The sequence below is a fragment of the Bombina bombina genome, chromosome 4 (genome assembly GCF_027579735.1).
Source record: "Bombina bombina isolate aBomBom1 chromosome 4, aBomBom1.pri, whole genome shotgun sequence".
Lineage (NCBI taxonomy): Eukaryota > Metazoa > Chordata > Amphibia > Anura > Bombinatoridae > Bombina > Bombina bombina.
The window spans coordinates 850,534,350-850,551,145 of record NC_069502.1 but is presented as its reverse complement, the minus strand read 5'-3'; the positions used below and the strand labels follow the sequence as shown (position 1 = coordinate 850,551,145).

Sequence of the window (16,796 nt, the reverse complement as noted above, 5' to 3'; positions counted from 1 at the left end):
ATCTCAGAAATGCCAGTACTAACTCTGTATGAGACTTGGCAGTTTGAAAGCTTGACGCTTGTATCAGAATGTCGTCTAGGTACGGAGCTACCGAAATTCCTCGCGGTCTTAGTACCGCCAGAAGAGAGCCCAGAACCTTTGTAAAGATTCTTGGAGCCGTAGCCAACCCGAAGGGAAGAGCTACAAACTGGTAATGTTTGTCTAGGAAGGCAAACCTTAGATACCGGTAATGTTCTCTGTGAATCGGTATGTGAAGGTAAGCATCCTTTAAATCCACTGTGGTCATGTACTGACCTCTTTGGATCATGGGTAAGATTGTCCGAATAGTTTCCATCTTGAATGAAGGAACTCTTAGGAATTTGTTTAGGATCTTTAAATCCAATATTGGTCTGAAGGTTCCCTCTTTTTTGGGAACCACAAACAGGTTTGAGTAAAACCCTTGTCCGTGTTCCGACCGCGGAACTGGATGGATCACTCCCATTAGTAAAAGGTCTTGTACACAGCGTAGAAACGCCTCTTTCTTTATCTGGTTTGTTGACAACCTTGAAAGGTGAAATCTCCCTTGAGGAGGAGAAGCTTTGAAGTCCAGAAGATATCCCTGAGATATGATCTCCAACGCCCAGGGATCCTGGACATCTCTTGCCCAAGCCTGGGCGAAGAGAGAGAGTCTGCCCCCCACTAGATCCGTTACCGGATCGGGGGCCCTCACTTCATGCTGTCTTAGGGGCAGCAGCAGGCTTTCTGGCCTGCTTGCCCTTGTTCCAGGCCTGGTTAGGTTTCCAGCCTTGTCTGTAGCGAGCAACAGCTCCTTCCTGTTTTGGAGCAGAGGAAGTTGAAGCTGCTCCTGCCTTGAAATTACGAAAGGCACGAAAATTAGACTGTCTAGCCCTGGGTTTGGCTCTGTCTTGAGGCAGGGCATGGCCTTTACCTCCCGTAATATCAGCGATAATTTCTTTCAAACCGGGCCCGAATAAAGTCTGCCCCTTGAAAGGTATGTTAAGTAGTTTCGATTTAGAAGTTACATCAGCTGACCAGGATTTTAGCCACAGCGCTCTGCGTGCCTGAATGGCGAATCCGGAATTCTTAGCCGTAAGTTTAGTTAAATGTACTACGGCATCAGAAATAAATGAATTAGCTAGCTTAAGGGTTTTAAGCTTAAGTGAAATCTCATCTAATGTCGCTGAGTCAAGGGTGTCTTCCAGAGACTCAAACCAAAATGCTGCCGCAGCCGTGACAGGCGCAATGCATGCAAGGGGTTGTAATATAAAACCTTGTTGAACAAACATTTTCTTAAGGTAACCCTCTAACTTTTTATCCATTGGATCTGAAAAAGCACAGCTATCCTCCACCGGGATAGTGGTACGCTTAGCTAAAGTAGAAACTGCTCCCTCCACCTTAGGGACCGTTTGCCATAAGTCCTGTGTGGTGGCGTCTATTGGAAACATTTTTCTGAATATAGGAGGGGGTGAGAAAGGCACACCGGGTCTGTCCCACTCCTTAGTAATAATTTCAGTAAGTCTCTTAGGTATAGGAAAAACGTCAGTACTCGTCGGTACCGCAAAATATTTATCCAACCTACACATTTTCTCTGGGATTGCAACTGTGTTACAATCATTCAGAGCCGCTAACACCTCCCCTAGCAATACACGGAGGTTTTCCAGCTTAAACTTAAAATTTGAAATGTCTGAATCCAATTTATTTGGATCAGATCCGTCACCCGCAGAATGAAGCTCTCCGTCCTCATGCTCTGCATATTGTGACGCAGTATCAGACATGGCCCTAGCATTATCAGTATACTCTGTTCTCATCCCAGAGTGATCTCGTTTACCTCTAAGTTCTGGCAATTTAGACAAAACTTCAGTCATAACATTAGCCATGTCTTGTAAAGTGATTTGTAATGGCCGCCCTGATGTACTTGGCGTTACAATATCACGCACCTCCTGAGCGGGAGATGCAGGTACTGACACGTGAGGCAAGTTAGTCGGCATAACTTCCCCCTCGTTGTCTGGTGAATGTTGCTTAACATGTACAGATTGACTTTTATTTAAAGTAGCATCAATGCAATTAGTACATAAATTTCTATTGGGCTCCACCTCGGCTTTTGAACATATTGCACAAAGAGTTTCCTCTGTGTCAGACATGTTTAAACAAACTAGCAATTAGACTAGCAAGCTTGGAAATACTTTTCAACTAAATTTACAAGCAATATGTAAAAACGTTACTGTGCCTTTAAGAAGCACACAAAAACTGTCACAGTTGAATAACAATGAACCGGATTAGTTATATAAACCAAATTTAGCAAAGGATTGCACACATTAGCAATGGATGATTAACCCTTAATATCAGAAAAAAACGTATAACAATTGACAATATAAGCGTTTTTATCACAGTCAAGCACAGTCTCACAGGTCTGCTGTGAGTGATTACCTCCCTCAAAACTAGTTTTGAAGACCCCTGAGCTCTGTGGAGACGTCCTGGATCATGCAGGGAGAAAAAGACAGACTGTGACTGAATTTCTGATGCGTAGAAAAAGCGCCAAAATAGGCCCCTCCCACTCACACTACAACAGTGAGGGAAGCTCAGTAAACTGTTTTAATTTAAAACAATGACAGCCATGTGGAAAATAAAGCCCAAAACAATTTTCACCAAGTACCTCAGATAATTAAATGATTTAACATGCCAGTAAACGTTTAAAATCTAATATATGAAATGTCATTAAAAAGCCTGCTGCTAGTCGCTCCCACTGCAAGTTAGGCTAAAAGTTATATGCATACAGTATTTTCCCAGTGAAGTGCCATTCCCCAGAAATACTTAAGTGTTAACATATATACATGTCAGCCTGATACCAGTTGCTACTACTGCATTTAAGGCTGTACTTACATTATATCGGTATTAGCAGTATTTTCAAAGTCAATTCCATTCCTTAGAAAATAATATACTGCAACATACCTCTTTGCAGGTGAACCTGCCCGCTGTCCCCTGATCTGAAGTTACCTTACTCCTCAGAATGGCCGAGAACAGCAAACGGATCTTAGTTACGTCCGCTAAGATCATATACAAAAAACTCAGGTAGATTCTTCTTCAAATTCTGCCTGAGAAGGAAACAACACACTCCGGTGTCGTTTAAAATAACAAACTTTTGATTGAAGATATAAAAAACTAAGTTTAATCACCACAGTCCTCTCACACATCCTATCTATTAGTTGGGTGCAAGAGAATGACGGGGTGTGACGTAGAGGGGAGGAGCTATATAGCAGCTCTGCTTGGGTGATCCTCTTGCACTTCCTGTTGGGGAGGAGTTAATATCCCATAAGTAATGATGACCCGTGGACTGACTACACTTAACAGGAGAAAGTTGCTTAAAATGTCATGCTCTATCTGAATCACGAAAGAAAAAATGTGGGTTCAGTAACCTTTTAAGGATGGCCTATCGGCCACTGTAATATACCCGGCCAAACTCAAAGTAGAGTTTCATGGGCAAACATATTTTTTTTACTCTGTCCTTGATACTGAGAAATTTTATAGTGAAAATTGCATCAGATAGTTTGTGATGAGACTATATTTTATTTACAACTCTATATCAATTAACGATGGCCTCTCAAAAAGGTTCTCTTCCCTCCTCTCATTGCACCAGGTTATTTGAAGGGCAGAGGGAAGAGTTGGGGGGGGGGGGGATAGGTTTATTCTTTCCATCAACTTTCCCTTAGGATATTGTCTAGAGTAAAGAATTTGGTCTTAACATCTTGGAATATTGGTGGTATTTCATCCCCAATAAAACGTAAAAACGGTTATCTCACACTTGAGGAAGCTTAATTCAGAAGTTGCCTTTCTCCAGGAAACTCATCTCAGTGCTGAAGAATCCCTGAAACTGAGATCTTCTTGGGTAAGGGAGATTTTTGCTACCCCAAGTATAGGCAGAAAAAGAGGGGTGGCTATTTTACTGGGAAAGAAGCTAGTATAGGAAGTAATCTCGGTAATTCAGGATCCTGAAAGAAGGTTTTTTATTTTAAAAATTACATTTGCAAATTCTATATATACACTCTGCAATATCTATGCTCCTAATGACTTTGATGTGAGATTTTGCGAATCCTTGCAGACCAAAATACTCCAGCTCTGGGAAGGGAACATAATTTTGGCAGGGGATTTTAATATGGCCCGCAGGTCCCCCTTGATAGATCCAGACAATCTCCTAATCAACCTAAGCTGAAAAGAGATATCTTAGAGGCCAAAATGTTTAAGATGTTATGTAGAAACTTAGCACTCAGAGATATCTGGAGGCTACAGCACCCAGATTTAAGAGATTTTACCTGCAAGGCTAGAAATGCTAACTCCCTCTCCAGAATCGACCTATTTCTGGTCAACAATAGTTTGTTTAAGTATGGGGCAAAAGCCAGAATTACACCAATTTGTATCTCAGACCATGCCCCGATTATTTTAGAAATTCCCCTACATAAAACAAACTCTTCACTGCATTTTTTCACCAAAAAATTTCTAATTAATAACTTGAAGTTTAAAAAATGGTTAAATATAAGATGACCGAATTTATCTCTTTGAATATAGGTTCAGTAGAGAAACCATCTTTGTTTTGGGAAGCCGCAAAAGGCGGGTGGTAAGGGGGGATATTATAGCTTATATGGCAGAATTCAAGAGGAATGACGCTCTTAGAGAAAAGGAAGAGTATTAAGAGCACTTACTAATGCTTATAATAGATATCTAAGCCAGCCCCACTTCTGAGAATTGGGGAAGATACACCTCAGCTAAGGAAGAGAGAGACACTATTTAATGCAATCAGCAGCCCAGAACAAAAGCTAAATTGTACCGCTATAGTTGTTAGCCAAATTAGTGAAAAATACCCGAGGAAATTCCACTATTGAATTAATCCAAGACCACGATACCTTACTTAAAACCCCGTAAGGTATTATTATAAAGACATATATTCCTTTAGAGACTCTGACGTTACTGCCTTGGAACAATTCTGGAACAATCTCAATCATCAATCCTTGAGCCGTGATTCAGTAGCTAGAATTAACTCTCCTATTACCGAACAAGAGATACATTCTATTAAAGATCTGCGTTTAGATAAGGCTCCTGGACTGGATGATCTGCCAAATGAGTTTTATAAAGATCCTGGCTCCTGTTATCATCCCGCACCTAAAAAATCTTTTTAATTATTTTTATTTAGAAAATAACTCAATCCTTCTGACCTTCGCTGCATCCTCTACAACTTTAATTCTGAAACAAGGAAAAGACACTTTGAAAAAGGAATCATATCCCCTATTGCGCTGCTTAACTCTGACTATAAGCTACTTACATCCATCTTAGCTAAGAAGCAGGATAAAGACCAAGCAGGATTTTTATCTAAATGTAATTCAGCAGCTAAGATCAGAGGTGTTTTTCTGGTTCTTGATTATTTTCACAATCTTCGAGAAGAGACTGGCCAAGACCATGCAGACTCTGCAATTATCTCAATTGACGCTAAAAATGCATTATCATCATCTTTTAGACACGCTCTCTCGCTTTGGTTTTTAAAGATAACTTTTTGTTCTTTGTTAAAAACTTGTACGAAAAATCCTCAACAAGATTAAGTGTTAACTTCTTAGAGCCTACATTAAGTAATCTTCAAAGAGGCACTCGACAGGGCTGCCCCGCTCTCTCCCCTCTTATTCGATCTTGCTATCGAACCACTAGCTCTTAAGATAAGACAGCAAATAGATGGAATTAAGATTGGATCCACAGAACAAAAAATAGACTTTTACGCTGATGATGTACTTGTGTACATTTCAAATACTAGAAACTAATATTCCAAAACTACTTTCACTTATTAATACTTTTGGATCTTTTTCTGGCTATAAGATTAACACCTCTATGCTTGCTATAAGCTTTCTTTAACTGAAACACCATTTAAAATTGTCGTCTCTTCATTTAAATATCTTGGAATTAATATTTCCTTAAATCCTCATGAATGGTACAGACTTAATATTTCTCCGATCCTCATTAAAATAAAAGAATAAATGAAAAGTTGGCAAAACCTCCTGTTAACTTTATCAGGACGTATAGCCCTGTTAAAATGGTCTTGCTGCCAAAAATTCTATATGCATTGCAGAACGCCCCAGTCATTTTAAATAGTAGAGACTGGAGGAGTCTGAACACTGCCTCTACTTTATTCGGAGATGTAAAAGACCACGAATTTCTAATTTATAAACTCTACTTACCTAGGGAATTCAGAGGTTTAGCTCTCCCAGATCTTAGCAAGTATAGTTTGGTCTTTCTATCACATATCGTGATAGATTGGATCCTGAATAAAGATTATTTTACAAACAATAATCTCAAGATAAATATGCTATATCCATATCATCCAGTAGCCCTCCATTCACTGCCCAGTTAGTATAATCCCGAAACAAGTGAAATTATTTAGCTCTGTATATATAGTAATCCAGGTCTGGAAAAGTTTGGGTCAAAACTTGATATTAACTCTGTATTCCCAAATTTCAGGTATTACGGGGCAATCCAGAGTTTCAGGGAGGTACTCAGCTCCGAGTTTTTCAAAACTGGCATGAAGCAGGGCCTTTCTTTTCTTACTCAGTTTATAGCTCATGATACTCAAATCTATCAAGACTTTTAATAGTTTAAAACAGGAATTCAACCTAACTATTAAGGATTTCTTTGCCTACCTTCAGTCAGACACTATCTCTCTGAACTTACCAAGACATTTGGTGGTCTAAAAACATGGGGGACATTGGACAGCTGGCCTATTTTTGTTAGAAATTACCTATCTTCTATCTCAGTCTGGTATGACCTGATAGACAGCCAGTCTGGTGACCCGAAATCAATATAGGATTAGACCAAGTGAAACGCTCTATAGCCCTAGTAGGGCAAACTACTTTATCTTCAAGCTGGAGGGAATTCCATATTAAATTGCTATATAGATTTTATTACACTCCGCAGAAGGGTTTCAACTGGCATAATCCTAAAGTTAATAAATGCCCAAAATGTGGATATTCTGAGGCAGATTTAATTCATATGTTGTGGTCATGTCCCTCTTGACTATGGCTATGAATAGAATATTGGCTTATTAATATTCTGAAAATAAATATTGTCCTCTCTTCCCTGGCAGAGGTTATTTTTCTTAGAGAGGGGTACTTTACCTTCTGAACATAATAAAATCACGAATATGACAATTTTAGCAGCGAGAAGTTTAATTCTTAGTAAATGGGGTGATAATTCTGTTCCTAGTATTACAGAAATTAAAAATTATCTGAAAAAACAATGTATTATTGAGCAAATAGATACCAACTTAGCCTCTGAACGTGAAATAGCCCTCTTTTTTAAAAATGGTCTGCATTTATTAGAATCTTTTCCCCTGGAGAAATTGATCATTTAATATACCCTTTCAGGCACTCAGAGATAGTCCTATTGGGAATTTGGTAAACCATATCTACTAAGGGGAACCCCTTCCCCCCTTTCTTTTCTCCCCCTCTCTCCTCCTCTCTCTTCCCCTCTACACTATCTTTAAAAATTTATTATACATGAATAGTGGCTACTTGGCTGAATTTGCCCTTTTTTCTGATAAAGTGTATCTTTTCAAAATAAGCCAACTAATTGCCATAATAGGGAACTATACATTTGCTGGAAATGATTAACTTATAGATATAACGTTGTACCAATTTTATCTTGGTATTAATGTACTGAATTTTTCTTTTTTTATAGAGGGGATTGTCCTCTAAATTTGCCTGTTTTTTTTGATTGTGTACAATACAGGATTTGGAAAATTAATAAAAAATTACTTTAAAAAACAAACAAAAAACAGACAGGGCCGAAATCTGACCCTCAGGGAACTGACAGAAAGCCCTTCCCCAAACCATCCTGGAGAAAAGAAAGAATCTGGCCGCCTTAACTTTATGCCAGGACAAACCACCGCTCTTCACACCAGAATAAGTAAGCTCTCCACACCTTATGATAGATGCGACGAGAACAGGTTTATGAGCTTGAATGAGAGTATAATATCGCTCTTTTAGAAAAACTCTTTTGGCTAGGGACTAAGCGTTCAATCTCCACACAGTCAGCCTCAGAGAATCTAGATTTTGTTGAACAAAAGGACCTTGTTCCAGCAGATCCCTGCAACAAGATAACTTCCATGAAGGAGATGATGATATACCCAACAGATCTGCGAAACCACATCCTTCGTGGCCACGATGGAGCAATCAGTATTACTGATGCCTGCTTCTGCTTGATGCGAGCCACTAAATGAGGACGGAAGAGGCAACAACGGGAAAAATGTAATTGAGACTGAAACCTCCAAGGGCACTGCTAATGCATCTATTAGATCCGCCTGAGATCCCTGGACCTCGACCCATATCTGGGTAGCTTGGTATTGAGACGGGACGCTATAAGATCTATCTCCAGCGTCCCCCATCGTTTGCAAATTTCCACAAACAATTTGAGATGGAGAGACCATTCCCTTGGATGAAAGGATTGTCTGCTGAGAAAAACCCCTTCCCCAGTTGTCCACACCCGGAATGTGGATCGCTGACAGCGAACAGTCATGGGCATCCGCCCACTCCAGAATCCAAGATACTTCCCTTATTGCTAGGGAGCTTCTCGTTCCCCATGATGGTTGATGTAAGCCACCAAGGTTACATTGTGTGATTGAAATCGGATATACTGGGATGAACCTAGAAGGGACCAAAGCCTTCAGAGCATTGTAGATTGCCCAAAGTTCTAATAATGTTGATTGGAGGAAGCGTTCCTCCTCATTCCACAGGCCTGTACCTTCCTGGCACCCCAAACAGCTACCCATCCTGATAGACTTGCATCCGTAGTCACAATCTCTAAGGATGGTCTTAAGAGGGATGTCCCTCCGGACATATGATCTGGACAGAGCCACCAGGAGAGAGATTTTCTTGACTGGTTGTCCAGAGAAATCTGTTGAGATAGATCTGAGTGATCGGCGTTCCACTGCCTCAGCATGCATAGTTGCCAACAGCCTTAGATGGAACCTGGAAAAGGGAATGATGTCTATGCTGGACACCCATGAAACCAATCACCTCCATACACTGAGCCTCAGAGGGCCTCAAGGAGGTCTTGAGGGCAAGATATGCCGAAGCTAGCCTTTGCAGCGTCTCTGATCTGTAAGGAATATGTTCATGGATATTGAGTCTATTATAGTACCCAGGAATTCCACCCTGGTACTTCCATCATAAGATCGAAGAATAAAAAGAAGAGACTCTGAATGGTCTTCTGCCAGACGAAAAGATGGTGCTGAACCAGAATATTGTCCAAGTATGGAGCTACTGCTATGCCTCTGGTTCTGGCAACTGCTAGTAGAGTCCCTAGAACTTCTTAAAAATTCTCAGAGCAGTAGCTAGACCAAACGGAAGGTGCAATGAAACTGGAAGTGCTGTCCAGGAACGCAAACCTTAGGAACTTGTAATGTTCCCTGTGGATTTGGAACATGAAGGTAAGCATCCTTCAAGTCTATAGTGGTCATGAACTGCCCCTCTTGCACCAAGGGGAAGGATGGACCTTATCGTCTCCAATCTTGAACGATGAAACATTTAGAAATTTGTTTAAGCACTTTAGGTCCAGAATCGGGTTGGAAGGTTTCCTCCTTCTTTGGGACCACAAAGAGTTTGGAATAGTACCACCAAACCTCTTTCTGCGGATAGGTACGGGGGACAATGACTCCTAGTTTAGGACAGGTCCCCTTTTGCACCACAGAAAGGCTTCCCTCTTTTCTGGTCTGGTCAACAGCTTTTGAGAGAAGGAATCTGCACCTGGGTAGATGAGACTTGAAACCTATCTTGTATCCCTGAGCTATGACCTCCAGGACCCAATGTATACTGTACGTCCCCAAACCAAGCGTCTCAAAAGAGCAACAGTCTGCCCCCTATACAATCCAGAACCGGATCGGGGGCCGCCCCCTTCATTCCGATTTAGTCTCGGCGGGCTTCTTGCTCTGCTTGGACTTATTCCAGGACCGAGCCGGCTTCCAAGCATTTTTGGTTTTGCTCAGGCTAAGCGGAGGACTGCTGACGCTGGGATCTGTCAGAAATTAAAACCTGTCCCTTAGACTTGTTCTGTTTATCCTGCGGTAGGAAGGCTCCCTTGCCCCCTGTTTACCATGGATATAGAGGAGTCCAGGCCTGGACCAAATAAATATTTCCCTTAAAAGGGGAGAGAAAGAAGTTGGGACTTAGAAGTCATATCCGCAGACAAAGACTTCAGCCGAGAGCCCTGAAAGGCCTGAATAGAGAAACCTGCCACCTTAGCATATAGGCGCGTAATATTCGCATCACAGATAAAAGAATTAGCAACCCCAAGGTCTTAATTCTCTCTTGGATAACTTCGATGGGACCCTCCACCTCAATCATTCCGATAAGGAAGTCGCACCAATAGGTAGCCGCTCCCGCTGGCAACAGCCGCCGCTGGTTGGAACAAATATCCCGTATGTTGAAAAATCTTTCTAGAGTTTCCATCTTTTTATCCTTAGGCTCTTTGAACGACGAACTATCCTTAAAGGGCCACTGGTAAGTAAATATTTTCTATGCCTGTTACTAAACTAACTACCCCAAATATGCTTTTTATAAATAGTATTTTAATTAACATACTCTCTACCATATTCAGAAATCTTGTCTGCAAATTTAATTGTTTTCCAAACCCACTGGGTACCCAACGTGGGTATCCTTTGCTCTGTACCAATCCGTTTACAATACCTAGGTTTCAAAATGGCGCTTTAAAAAGTTTGTGCAACTTCGTCTTCAATAGGTCGTAATGCGCATGCGCATTAGAGCCGCATTTAAACGCATACGTATTGGGAATGTATAGGTAGATAATGAGATGCAAATAAACACAATTTCATTGGTTTAAGTATTTTGAACACGCAGTGCCGAAAATAGTGGGCAGGATAACGTGACATCATCGGCGAATAAAAGATATAAAACTTTTAGAACGTTATGAAACTTTGTTTTGGAGAAAATATAGGTCAGTAGGTTTTAATTAATGTTTAATAACTTTAATATGTTAGTTGTTTGGCTTAAAAATTATAACAGAAAGTAATCCTTTAAGTTGGATAGTAGTGTGTTTATTAACTTTAATATGTTAGTTGTTTGGCTTAAAAATTATAACAGAAAGTAATCCTTTAAGTTAGATAGTAGTGTGTTTGGCAGGCGTGGAGATAGCCCCATCTACCTTAGGGACGGAACCCCACAATTCCAGTTGAGAGTCCGGAACCGGGAACAATTTCTTAAACAAAGAGGAAGGGGAGAAGGAAGATCCAATCCTTTTCCATTCATTCTTAATTATATTCGCCATCTTTACAGGAACTGTGAAAGTCAAAGGAACAACCCTGTCCTCGTAAACTCTATCTAATTTAGGAATCAGAGGTTCATCCGGAAGCTTGGCCTCTGGAACCTCTAATGTAGACAAAACCTCCTTTTACAGGAAGTGTAAATGCTCAATCCAAAGTCTGGCTCCTCCGCAGCCGGAGGTTTAGAAGTAGTAGATTCCGACCCAGAAAGTTCATACTCTGAAGTGTCAGAGTGAACTTCATCATCGGATAACCGTGTAGAGGTCAAATCCAATAAACTATCTGATGCCCCCTGGGAAGGATAGCAATATTTGACCTTTCGCTTGCGCTTAGCAGGGTGAGGCAACGCACTAAAGGCCGCAGACACTGCCGTTTGTAACTGAGCAGTAAAGTCGGGAGATAAAAGGCCCCCTCCCGATGGAGGATTAGGAGTGCTAATGGAAGCTGCATGTGTAATAGGAAATGACTGTAGGGTGCGCACCTCACGGGATGGAGACTCCTCAGAGGTGGATGGCTCAGTGGTATTAAACATGTTAACCTTCTTTGACATGATCACTTTATCAAGGCATGTGGAACATAATTGAGCTGGTGGGTATACCACAGCCTCCTCACAATATAAACAGGTATTAGTCTTAGGTAAAGAGGGAGTACCCTCTAACGCATCAGAATCTCCCATAGCTTGCGTATAAAAAAAGCAAACTATAGCATCTTTATCTATTAATAAGAAAAAATGGCTCCTCCAATGGCTCTGGCACTCACCACCTCCTATGACCCAGGCAAAAAAGAAAAACTGCTCTTCTCTGTTAAGCAGCTCAGTCAGGAAAGAGGGAAAGAGGAAAAAAGTGTGACCACACCCAGTCACATAGCAGGGGCGGTCCTGCATTGCTCACTAAGGGAAAAAGAGCACCAAGCTTTTTAAGCTGCGCAGCTCTAAAAGTGAAAGTAAAACCTGTACGTTCTACATCAGTCTATGAGCCCAAAACATTTCACACATGTCACAGCATAAATCAAACAAAATATATAGGAGATATTAACCCTTGATTACATACAGATAAAAAGGAGCCACACTGTGACCTTGTCTTCTAGCGTTATCATGTGTAAAAAAATGAAACGATCTTACCGGAATCTATGCCGTGGAACAGAAACACAGCCTCTCAAGTGTAACAGTCTGTAGCATCGCTCCTGACAGGGACTTGAGTGAAGAAAAATGACTCTCCTTGCATCTCCAGACTCTAACTTTCGCCAATGCTCTCACTGAGAGGCTAACAAGACTGCTTAAAACTCCAGTCCCATATCGAAGGGTAGATACCCTTCCTATGGAACTACTCCAAAATCTCTGACACTTCTCTGCCATCCTCCTGTGACGAAAGGCAAAGAATGACTGAGGTGTGAGGAAAGTGGGAGGAGTATTTAAGCCTTTGGAATGGAATAAAGAATACTTTTTTGCTTTCACACATTTGGAGTTTGGTGTGTCCATACCTTTGAGTGCTGGGATTGTTTCGTTGCTGTATTTAAGCCTTTGGCTGGGGTGTCTGCCTCCTCCTGGTGGGCAAGTTCAGTATTTCCCACAAGTAAGGAATGAAGATGTGGACTCTCCTCATATTAAGAAAGAAATATATGTCACTAAACTGCACCGCCTCACAGAAATACCCCCACTGCTATAAATTTAATTCTCACCTACTCTTACTTTCCATCTTGCTGCTATTAGCATCAGGCGACATATCAACAAATCCTGGGCCCACCCACATTCCCTCCATTACCCAAACACGCACTCCTTATAGAAACTTTAACAAAAGCAACACACACAACCTAATTTCCATACAATGCATCCCATACGCACACACTCTTTTCACTTGTGCACTATGGTACTCTTGTTCTGTCTGCAACAAACTTACAACAATTCATGACCTGTTAATATAAAATGCTTTTACCCTTTTAGCAATTACCGAAACCTGGCTATCTTCTTCTGACACTGTTTCCACTGCTGCTCTCAGACATGATGGTCTTCACTTTAGCCATACCCCTAGGCCAGGTAAGAAACATTGCGGCGGTGTTGGGATCATGCTCTCCCCCTCCTCCACTTATCAGTACCTACCTCCAATCCCATCTCTCTCCTTCTCCTCCTTTGAAGTCCACAGTAGTCGCCTGTTCTCCCCCTCTCCCTTTAGAGTGGCAGTCATCTATCGCCCTCCTGGACCAACCTCCAAATTCCTTGACAACTTTGCCGCCTGGCTTCCTCACTTTCTCTCTACAAATAAACCATCCCTAATTCTTGGGGACTTCAACATTCTTATTGACAACCTATCTGCCACTGCTGCCTCTAAACTTCTTTCACTCACATCCTCCTTCGCTCTCTCACAAACCACCCTATTCCCTTCTAACCGTGATGGATACTCCATCGACCTGGTATTTTCCTACCTCTGCTTTATATCTGACCTCACCTGTCGCCCTTTTCCCATTTCAGACCATCACCTTGTCACCTATAATATTAATCCAACAGCTAAACCCACTTCTCTATCCCGCCCACGCACCTGTAGATATCTACAAGCTGTGTATCCACTCCAATTTTCAAAAATCATTCAAGATCTCCTCCCTCACACTTCCACTATAACCTGCCCTGATCTTGCTACAGCCCACTATAACAAAACTCTCTCCTCTGCACTAGACACACTTGCCCCTCCCCGACTGCGCAAAACATTGCGCCATCAGTTACAGCCCTGGCACTCTCAGCAAACACGCTATTTGCAAAAATGCTCCCGTACTGCTGAGCGTGTCTGGAGGAAAACTCACTCTGAACCTGATTTCATACACTATAAGTTTATTCTTCGTCCATACACTTCTGCCCTTCACTTAGCCAAGCAAACTGACTTCTCTTCTCTTATATCTACTCTTTCCTCAAACCCTAAACGACTCTTCTACACCTTTAACTCTCTCCTCTACCCACCTGCTCCACCACCCCATCTGTCTTTAGTGCTCAAGACCTGGCAGACTACTTTTTAAACAAAACACGTACTATCAACATCCCATCACCAACCTGCAATATTCCAACAACAGGCCCAGTTACTCCCTCTGCCACCCTCTGCATCTTCCATCCAGCCACTGAGAATGAAGTTTTTCCTTACTATCTTCCTCACGCCTCACTACCTTCCCGCTCGACCCTATCCCTTCCCATCTAATACCCTCCCTGTCTTTCACCCTCATTCCTGCTCTTACTCACATCTTCAACCTATCCCTCTCTACCGGTTCTTTCCCATCTTCTTTCAAACATGCAAACGTCATTCCCATACTCAAAAAACCCTCCCTCAACCCTAATTCTCTTGAAAGCTACCGCCCCATATCACTGCTTCCACTAACATCAAAACTCCTTCAAAAACTAGTTTACAATCGCCTAACCGACTTCCTATCCACTAACTCATTGCTGGACCCCTGCAATCTGGAACACTCAACTGAGACTGCCCTTATCAAGGTTACTAACGATCTTCTCTCTGCTAAAAGTATTGGCCACTACTCTATACTCATATTACTTGACCTCTCAACTGCCTTCGACACAGTTGACCACCCTCTCCTCCTACAGACCCTTAGCTGTTTTGGCCTCTGTGACACTGCTCTTTTTTACAGGTCTTTCTGTGTCATTTGCCGGCGACTCCTCCTCTCCAATGCCTCTGTCTGTTGGGGTACCTCAAGGATCTGTTCTAGGTCCTCTACTCTTCTCCATTTATACTTCTTCACTGGGTAAACTTATCAACAGTTATGGCTTCAAATATCACCTCTATGCTAATGATACCCAGCTCAAACTTTCCACCCCTGATCTCTCTCCCTCTTTTCTTTCTTATGTCAGTGACTGCTTATCTGGTATCTCTTCCTGGATGGCCTCTCACCACTTAAATATTAACATGTCCAAGACTGAGCTCCTTCTAATCCCCCCACAAGCTCTATGCCAACTTCTGACTTCTCTATCCGTGTTGACGGCATCACCATTTCCCCATCGCCCCAAGTCCACTGCCTCTGAGTTACACTTGACTCCTTCGTCCCCCACATCCAATTGCTTTCAAGATCCTGCCGCAACCACCTACGCAATATTTCCAAGATTTGCCCTTTTCTGAGCGCTAACACCACAAAGCAAATAATCCACTCCCTTGTTATTTCCTGACTTGACTACTGCAATAACCTACTTATAGGCCTTCCTCTTTCCCACCTCTTCCCCCTTCAATAGATCCGAAATGCCTCTGCCAGGCTAATCCACCATCCCTGTTGCTCTGTTTCTGCTGCACCTCTCTACGAGTCCCTTCCTTGGCTCCCCATTCACAGCAGAATTAAATTCAAAATTCTCACCCTTGCATACAAAGCTCTCATTATCAACGCTCCCCACTACCTCTCCTCTCTAATAAACAAGTATAATCCAGCCCGCCCACTAAGATCCAACAATGCTCCTTGCATCTTCAACTTTCACCTCTTCTCATGCTAGACTGCAGGACTTCTGTCGTGCAGCCCCTACCCTCTGGAACTCTCTCACTCGTGCTGTAAGACTTTGCCTAATCTTTCTTCCTTTAAATGCTCCCTGAAGACTTTTTTATTCAGAGAAGCCTACCACCTAACTCAATAATAAATTAATTTCACTTCCCTCATCTAACTCTGCATTAACATCTTTCTCAATCTTGCAGTCCTCACCTCCTGTTTCTCAACCTCCTTCCCTTCTAGATTGTAAATTCCCACGGAATAGGGCCCTCAATTCCTCCTGTATGTGTTTGTGAATTTTGTCCTGTCTCTTACAAGTTTTATATTATTGTTTTATTTAAATTAATTATACCCATGGACAGCGCTGCAGAATATGTTGGAGCTTCATAAATAAAGTATAATAATAATAATAATAATATGTGCACACTCACCTGTAACCCATGTACCTCACACAGAATATATATGCACACTCACCTGTAACCCACATATCTCTTACACAAAATATATGTGCAAACTCACCTGTAACCAATGTACCTCACACACAACACCAGTAACCCACACAGCTCACACACAACACTCAAGCTACCTTTATCTTCTGTTATCTCAACTTTAACTATTTCAGCGTTATCTTCATCTGTACAAATAAAGCAGATTCAGATTTTATATAACATGATCTAGTTTTTTTTATAAATTTACCATTAAACAGTTTGTATATTTCCAAGACCGACAATAGCACCAAATACACTCATTCTGCACCTTTTTCCTCTTTTCTAATTATTCTGTTATATTCCAGTATAAAGCTACAACATGAAATAAACAAGGGTTAAATTCATGTTATCTGCTCTTATAAAGCAGACAGTAAACTACAAGGGAGCTCAGTAAGTAACTGTGTGTACAGCCCCGGCAGACTCTCACGTATTACTACTCACCGTCAGGGAGGGAGAGCAGTAAGTAACTGTGTGCACAGCCCCGGCAGACTCTCACGTATTACTACTCACCGGCAGGGAGGGAGAGCAGTAAGTAACTGTGTGCACAG

The 16,796-nt window shown here is 41.7% G+C and overlaps 1 protein-coding gene across 2 annotated transcripts in view; it reads right to left on the bottom strand.

Annotated features, from left to right (window-relative positions):
• Nucleotides 1-16,796, bottom strand: part of LOC128657282 (gastrula zinc finger protein XlCGF57.1-like) — a 163,489-nt gene that overhangs the window by 95,446 nt on the left and 51,247 nt on the right. The gene's annotated exons all lie outside the window — the stretch shown is intronic.